Source organism: Spinacia oleracea, chromosome 5, assembly GCF_020520425.1.
Source record: "Spinacia oleracea cultivar Varoflay chromosome 5, BTI_SOV_V1, whole genome shotgun sequence".
Classification (NCBI taxonomy): domain Eukaryota; kingdom Viridiplantae; phylum Streptophyta; class Magnoliopsida; order Caryophyllales; family Amaranthaceae; genus Spinacia; species Spinacia oleracea.
In genome coordinates this window covers 118,264,546-118,273,936 of record NC_079491.1, presented here as the reverse complement: position 1 = coordinate 118,273,936, position 9,391 = coordinate 118,264,546, and positions in this window count along the sequence as shown.

Here is a 9,391-nt window from a genome sequence, read left to right as displayed (position 1 = left end):
CCTTGCAAAGATGGAGGCTTACTGTCCAGTTGGATACAAGAACTGGAAAAAGGTCGATGCGGCTCTAAAATCTAAATTGTTACAAGAGATAGATGTAAGTATAATCTTAGGAAATCATCTGTTTCAATTTACTTAAAAGAGACCTATAAACTGCAATAAACTTGCAAGAACCACCTGCAGAAACAGAATGAAAAGGACACAGCAACTAGGAAAGAGAGCTTGATTGATTTAATTGATAAAGGTTCATACATAAATCAGTAGCTTGAGGCCACTATTCTCCAAGTTAGTAACTTTAGGTTACAAGTCTCTTAATTGTACTACAAACTCCTTAACTACTGCTCTCTTCTTTCTTCCTCTATTTCCTGTGCCTCTTGCTGCCCTTTGTTATGGCTGTTGTTCTGCAGGTCTGCTGTTATATGTTGTCCCCTCTTGTTTCTTCTGTGATAGACTATGTGAGTAGGTGGCTTGGTGGTACGGCCTGTACGGTCCATCACATAAACTGAATTGATACTCCCATGAAATGCATCTGTTTCGATTTACTTAATTAGACCTATAAACGTCAATAAATCATCAGATTATTCAATGTTGAAATGCATCATTCACCCACAAAAAGTAAATACCAAGTATGATTGGAAATCAGCAGCACCTGAAATATGGTTGGAAATCTGAAATATGATTGAAAACCAGCAGTCTGACTTGATTCCTATGCTGATTATGGTAAATCATTTTTTGCAGGATCGCTTTGTTATTCCTGATGGTCCAGTATACGTCACACAAATTCTCAAGCGTGCCAATAAAAGCTGGAAGCATTATAAATACTCTCTCAAGAAAGATTACTACAAACCAGAGGAGAAAACAGAAACACAGATGACCACAGAAGCAGTTCCGCAACATGGAATTAGCAGTAAGGAGTAAATAAAGTTGGTTAGATTTTGGTATTCTGATGAAGGGCAAGTAAGTACCATGTTTTTAATTGAAGTTTGATTAATCTTTGTTTATTGTTTTCTTAATAAATCTCTTTGAATGTGAGTGCAGAAATTGTCAGACTGTGGAAAAGAAGCACGATCCTCCCAAACTCAATTTCATAGATCTGGTTCTAATAGCTATGCGAACCAACAAGCTAATTATGTACAAATCATGAATTCTTTTATTTATTTCATAATGGTGTCATCTTTCTAGATTTTCTTTAATACTTCTTACATTGCTACTCATGTATAGGAAGACGAGCATGGAGTAAAAATGAGGTTATTAGCCCTTTGGATAAAGACTCATACGGGCAAGGACGGGTGTAGACACCTACTTTTGTCCCCGTTCCCGCAAGGGAAAGGTTCGATGATGAAAGCATAAAAACTCCACTTGACAACGCATCTCCTATAAAATAAACGAATCTCGATTCCCCATTCCATTTCACCCGAAACCTGCTATTTATGGAAAACCTGCTAAAAATAGTAGCTTCTGTAAAAGGTAGTTTCTAAAAGTGGCAAATCATAAAAGATAGAAACCTGTCAGAATTAGGTGTTGCATTCCAACATAAATCCTAAATGAGATAGAAAACTGCGAGAATCCTATTCCGAATAGGATTCGGAAATAAGAGTTACGTATTAATTAAAATCCTAACGAGCCTAGAGTTCGTAACGGGCCCAGACGCATTCCGTCACAAAATAGATACGCACTAAAAGACTCGAATTAATCTCAAACTCTACGGATTTTAGGAGTCCGAATCTGACTAAACAAAACTGCCCAGACCCTATTTTCAACGCCTGGCTCTGGGCGCCGAAATCTTCGGCGCCCAGGCCTGGGCGCTGAAAATACCTGGGTACGTCTCTTTTCCTAATTCTTTGTGGATTAGAACTCTGCAATTCTATCTTTCCACGAACTCTTCCCTATAAATAGGCCCCTACTTTCGACGTGAAGAAGGGACAACAACACATAATATATTCTGAGTATTGACTCTAAACCCCTTAGCCTAATCCTCTCGCTGCGAAACTGTTCACGCGTTCTGTCGCAATCGATCCATAAATCGAACAGAACGTATCCTGTCCTATAATCGAGATTCGTTAAATAAAAAGGAGAAATAGCAAAGTCAAAGTGGTTAGTTTTCTGAGAACCCTGACGCACCTCTCAAGGGTGCGTCGTAATGTGTCCCTTTTCGATGATTTAACTGCTTTCCTCGCCCTTTTTATGAACTCCTAAACTAACCTAATTTGATTGTTCTATCACGCCTAACAAATATAATATTTTTGGGAAATCGGATTATCATGCTAGGTCCCTTAATGTTATTTAAATCAGATAATCACGATCGAATTAGTATTATATGTTGCATATTGCTAAAATCAACTCAGATTAGTTTAATAGTTAATGCATGTCCCTTCAATTATTTATGCTGAGCTAGTAAGGATATCCTGCCTCTGGAGTTATCGACGAGCGAATTACTCCTCTCGGTAGTTACAGTCCCCCGAACCCTCAATCTCTACCTTGCGGGTGTATATTGAGAGATCCCCACACCAGGGATCACAAGGGAACCTACGGCCGTCGTGGTCAAACATAATTGCACTCCCTTTATGTCACGATAACCGGGTTTTGTCAGTTTTTCTCATTGTTATTAAAAACTGAATGGCGACTCCTATATTACTAGTCAATTGGGTGTATACTCACAGGAAATCCAATTACACTTGATTGAATAAAAAGAATCGTCACACCCACGAGGGACAAGGTCACGCATTAGCCTCGTGCTTTTTCGACCCCCTCACAGTGGCGACTCCACTGGGGATAGTGAAGGAAATACTCGTGCTTGTAGGTAATCAAAATAGCCGAAGGGTGAAACGATCCTACCCCGCGTTTATTTCCCCATAAAGTTGGGACGACCTGAAAATCAGCATATTAATGTGAACGGGCAGAACATCATAACGAATCTCGGCTCCCTCGGGAGTTGGGACTAAGGATACCTTTTTTCGCCAATAGAGGGGTGCATACGCCGCGCATGTTTCCCACTCGGTACTTGTGCAGGTAGTACACCTATCCCGAATCCAATCGCTCGCTCATTAGGTCCCTCTCGCCTGCATGCCCCCTTGGCTTGCACTTGCGGGTTGGCCTCTTGAGCGAAATTCGTCTGTTGAAGACACTACCTCGACCGGGGCATATGTTGGATCTACGATAGAAGCGGTACCAAGCTAGGCGCAAATAAACTACCCATAGAAGCCTATCATAAACTACGTGGCATATTTAATTTTCAAATCCATGTTTGTAATGTAGTTATGTGTAGCGAAATATGTGATTGTGTGTGACAAACTATCCTAGAAAACCAATGACCTTAAAAATTGCCCAAACATTCATAGACTAATTTGCCAAAGAGTTATACCGAAGCACGTGTTCCGCAAACCCGAATGATCGCCACAAAATAAGCGACGCTCGGGATGGCCTGTAACGAATCCCACAAACGCTGTTACGCGTAAAGGACGTTATTAGGCAAGCACGCAAATCGAAGTCGCATAAACAGAAAACAGAAAACGAGAACCGGCCAGGGACGCATTTTCAACGCCCCTGACTGGGCGCCAAAATTTCTCACGCCCACTGCTGGGCGCTGAAGTTGCTGCTTGGCTTTCTGGTCAGGCACATCAGCCTCGGTGCCCAAGCAAAAAGAAACTACGTAGCACAAAAAATGTTCATCAAAAGAATTGCTACGAGGGCGTAAGAAAAGCACTCGATTTCAAAAGGCGACTCGCGAAAAATTAATAACTCTTTGTGTCGTTGTTAGGCCTCCTACGACGGCAATGCTCGGCACCAAAATCGAACATGCTAACAACTATGAATGTTACACAGGCAAGTGTTTCGAAAATCCAAAGAATGACCAAAATAAAAAAAAAACCCCAAAAAAGTGTACCGACAGAAAAAAGAGCAATAAAAACCAATTTAGAAAGTCGAAGTCTAGACTAAGTAATGCTTGAAACTTTGGGAACCTAAACTTTAGCTTATCTTATGCCTAGGACTCCTGCCACTTGGTGCCGATCAGGGAATCAACGAATAGTGCGTCTCGAAGATACATCACCAACACCAAGTTTAGTAACTCCAAGCTCCGTCCGTCGTCCCTCATTTCAAGGATCTCCGCTTCCCCAACCTCGATTCGCACCTGCAAACATGTCCATCGAAGATTTGCGAGACCAGATGGTCCAAATGACCCAACTCATGGGCCAACTGAAAATGGAAAACGAAGCCTTAGCACCTGCGCAAGCCAAAAATGACCTCGAAAACGAGAAGAGGATCGAAAAAATGGTCCTACAGCAAACCATGGGGATCAAATAATTCTCCCTCGAGCCTGAACCTTTCTCTGGCAAATTACCAGAAAAGTTCAGTTCATCTGACTTACCAAAGTTCAAGGCCACGGACAACCCCCGTGATCATCTACTGAGCTTTGTGAATACCATGAACTTGAAAGGCGTGGACAAGTCCATGTACCTACCTGCCTTTCCTTTGTCCTTGGAACCTGTGCCGCTCAAATGGTACTATCACCAGGACCCTAAGCTCTTCCCCACTTGGGAAGACTTTGTCAATGTCTTCATCAAGCAATACTCGTCGAACATGGATTTCCAAGTCACCATGCGCGAGCTGGAAGTTCTCTTCCAAAAGAAAAATGAGGGTTTCACAACCTACTTTGCTAGATGGAGGGATCAGGTGGCCCAGCTAATCAATAGGCCTCCCGAAACAGAATTGGTCCAAAAATTCATTGACAACTTGGACCCGGCTTACAGACAACACCTTAGGTACCTGGGACTCGACACTTTCAAAAGGGTTTATGATGTGGGAATAAAAATCGAGGACGACCTCGCCAAAACCATACAGAGCAAACCTGCATATAAGACCAACACCTATAATCGGGGTAACACACCCCAAGCCCAAGAAGTCCATGTTGTAGAAGAGGCTCCCGCCCGAAGATACCCTGTAAGATGGGTCCGAGACCGAAAGTTTGCCCCACTCGGGTCAACTTTGGTAGAAGCCTTTGAAAGACTAGCCAATCAAGGAAAGTTGAGACCTATAGGCCCCACCCGTGACCCTCCTGTCAAAAACAAATATTGGGTCGAAGGTACTTACTGCAAATTCCATCAAGGAAATGGGCATGACACTGAAAACTGCTGGAATCTAAAACATACGATCCAGGACATGATAGAGGATGAAGTAATACCTCTCCCTAACGTTGGCAAACCCAACAACAACAAGAGCCCACTCGGCTCTTGTCACATCTCTCTCGACCAACCAGAAAATTTCGACCCCACGGTGTATATTACACCTCAAGGTGCACCACTCGCTGTGGTACCTATGGATCGAATCGAGGGGGAAGTGTGCGGTGTGTGGAACGATGATGCTGAAGATATTTACTTATCTCAAGTCTCGGGCCAGGACCTCTTCACTGAAACTTGGCCCGGGTATGCTCTCATTGACACCACCCCTCAGGAGCCCGAGGTCGACAACCTCACCCGATCCGGAAGGATATACCAACCGGATATTCACCCACCTCCTATGGACGACATCCCGGTTAGGCAAACTCCTGAGAACGGGCGGCACGCCACCGTCGCAGAAGTCATTGAAAATCCTCTCCTTAAACAACTGAAAAGAACCAAGGCTGAGATTACCATCTGGGATCTTATGTGTACTTCAAAGGAACATCGCGAAAAGCTTATTCGCTCACTTGACCTCATCTCAGTACCTACAGATATCACACCTGACTCATTGGTTAGCCATGTCACGAGAGATACCGGAGAAAAGGCCATAGTTTTCACTGATAAAGACTTACCCAAAGAGGAGGGTGCTCACAATAAATCCCTTTACTTAGTGGTTGGATGCAAAGGACAAAACATCCCCCTAGCGCTCTAGATAATGGTTCGGCGGTTAATGTCTGCCCATTGCGAACCGCCCATTGCTTGGGGCTAGGAAGCGATGACTTCCAAACCTCCTCACAAGGGGTACGAGCTTATAATAACTCCCGAAGGCCTGTGTTGGGAAAAATCAACCTTACCATACAAACTGGGCCTGTGGCACGCACCACGGAGTTTCAAATAATCGACATCAAGCCCACTTTCAACCTCCTCTTGGGGCGACCTTGGCTCCATGACTTAGGAGGTGTGGCTTCAACCTTGCACCAAATGGTTAAACTTAACCATAACGGGGTAATACTAGAAATCCGCGCCCCTCCTCTCGACGTCAGTTGTACTATGGTTGGAACGGCCGAAACTGCAGATGACCTTTATGGGTTTCAAATGGAAGAAGCAATCCAGTTCATCGAAGATTATGATCCAGCATTCCTAGACCCGCATGCATCCCGAGTCATCCCTAGAATGCTGTTGGCTCAAGGTTATTTCCCAGGAACCCCATTGGGCATAAGGAAGAAGGAATGCACATTCCATCCTTTTCCCGACAAATCTACTCCCTTTGGCTTAGGTTATGAACCAACGGAGGAAGATATTGCTGACCGCCTCTCTAGGCTACGCCTTAACAAAACCAAACAAACCACCCTCCTTCCCCCATATCAAAGGACCCTTAACGGGATGTTTGTTCGGGAAGGAGAAGAACACCCATGTTGTGATTTCCCTGAACCCTTCGTTCAGGATGGCTTGCTAAAACCCGGATTTGTAATTTTCCATGATTGCCACACCTTGGATGAGGCACCACACCTCACCAAGACTAAAACAGCTGAAATATTGGACAACCAGCCTCTATGGACATTGTTTAACGAATCGAGGCCTATGGAGAACGAGACTATGATGACTACCCTAGCTTTACAAGATGAAAGTTTCGATCCAACCCGGTTAATCTCTCCTGCATCAACACTAGAAGAGGTCGGGAACGGATGGGTGAAGACATATCAGTGGGTCAACGCAAAAGGGATGAAATTCAAGATGAGTACCGGTGAAGGACCAAAGTTTTATGAGACTAAACCCCATGCTTGAGCCACATAGAGCACCATTAGTAAAAAGCGCCTAGTAGTTCTTTAGATTGATAGAAAAAACAATAGAGACTTTAGATGGTCCTAAGGCCCTTTAGAATATGGGTCAGTTTTATTTCACTGTGTTTTCCTTACTTTCCAAATCAATAAAGGCGTAATATTTTTCCTAAATTTTTTTATTCTAACACTAAATAAACACCAAATTTACTTGCAAAATAAAAAAAAATAATAAAGAAGCGGCCCACTATAGGCCCAACAAACAAAGCCCACTCGGTTTTGAAATAATGCCATGTGAACCAGTTCCCGAAACCCACAAAATAAACCACACTATCCCATCCTCAAAACCTAAAAAAAGCCAACCAATGTCATCATAAGAGCCAATCCATGCAACCCAAAAGAAATCAAAAATTTAAAACAAATGCAAATGTTACCAAAAAAATAAATTCATAAAACATAGAATCCACCAACAGCGGTTTCACATAGATTCCATCATACCCTCCACAAAGATCTTCATAAGTTCCGCACCCTAACTCCATTTTCAAAACTGTTTTGAGTCACCAATAGAAAAAATTAATCTGGACAAAAATGCATTTCACGCTAACAGTCAAAAAAGCCTCCGGAATAGCCTCAAAATTAACTTTAACTACGAAGCAAAATATCAAGGCACAAAAAACGAAATAGAAATAAACGCAAGAACATGTGAAGCAAGAACGTCAAAATTGACCGCCCAAGTTATTTTCAGCGCCCAAGGCTGGGCGCCGAAATTTCTGACGCCCCAGCCTGGGCGTTGAAACTCTCTGCCTGCCAAAAGTTTTCCTTTTTTCGAAAAGTGCTCGTCATTTTTTCCACACACAACGGAAAAATAACGAACACTTGGGGGGTACAGTACGTATCCAAATAGGTTTACCAACAAATTGGTCGAATTTTACGCAACCTATGGAAAACGGCAGATGAAAATGGCAAATACTTCACTCATTTGACCGATTAAGTAATATGTTTCCACTTCAGGACATATCTACCGAAACCCGGCATACTAGAGCTTATTCTAAAGCTAAGAACTACGCGCGACCTGATTCTGACAAGATACGTAGGCAATCCTTACCAAGGATTCGGTCCAAATAATAATAAAAAAATTATATTCTTTGTAAAAAAGTGTTAGACATATAAACAAAATTGAATGGAAACTAAAAATACGCCTTTATTAAAATATAATAAGAAGGAAAACAAAGTGCTAGGAATAAAAACAAACACAACTGAAATAAATAGAGGGCACCTACACCCTAGCACAGAACTACACTACTCTAGTTCTTCCGGATCATCAAATAAAGTCTTGTAGAGAGCAATGTTCGCAGGATCCACCCTCATAGTCTTCTGCGCTGCCCCAATATCAATCTCCATAAGAACCGGCTCCTGGACACTAACTTCCAAAGATGCCAAAGCTTTAGAAACATTCTCAGTTATAGCCCGCTCAGCCTCAAGGGCACAAACAGTGGTGGGAGAAGGATTACTATCATCAACTGGACTAGCCACTGTTTCTACAGGCGGCTGAGCCTTCCTAACTCATACATTGTTCCGGCGACGATCTCCGCGAGAGCTTGCATTTCTTTTAACAACAGCAGGCCCCTTCATGTTAGGCATCTTTTTAGGCCTGACACTGGAACGGGGAAGAACTTCCTTTCGCTTTCGATCAGGACGAGCTTTCACAGTCTTAAAACTATAGGTACGAGGTCTGGCAGAATCAGGACCCTCATACTTAACACGAATACGAGGTATCAAAAGCTCAGCCGGCTCCCCATTACGAGCCTCGGTCCTCACATCCTTGTCATCGGAACTCATCCACAACTTATAGCTTTCAGAAAGACCCACAAACCCATTTGTAGCTACAGCCCAACGCGGGAGACCATCATAGTACCTAGCCCACGCTAAGACCCGTGTTTGTGCAAAGGTCGCTACCTTAGGTGGTACCGTATCAGAAAAGGGGATAGTCTGCCTTAAACCATATTGACGCATGACTCGGTAAGGGAAAATATAAATGGGACAAGATAGCCCCAACAAAGAAATATAAACCGATACATCAGACACCCCTGTCATAGTAGTCAAACCCCACCATGGTACCACCCACTTAATAGAACAAATGCCATAAGTAAAAAAGGAGGTCCATTCGGCCTCGTCCTGGCCTTGGTGCAAGTATTTTCGGTTACCCAAAGTTATAGGGCGATAATGTTTAGGATCGGCAGGAGCTTCCAAAATTCTAAGCCGTTCCGCAAGCCAAATCTGCAAAAAACAGGTACGATCGAATCAAAAGAATGAAAAGAAAAAAAAGGTTCCTGGGGCGCAGTTTCAACGCCCAGGACCAGGCGCCGAATATTCCAGCGCCCAGCCCTGGGCGCTGAAACTCAAACCCCAGGCAAAAAGAAATATATAAAAGTGGCGTATGTGTGCGCAAAGAAAAAAAAT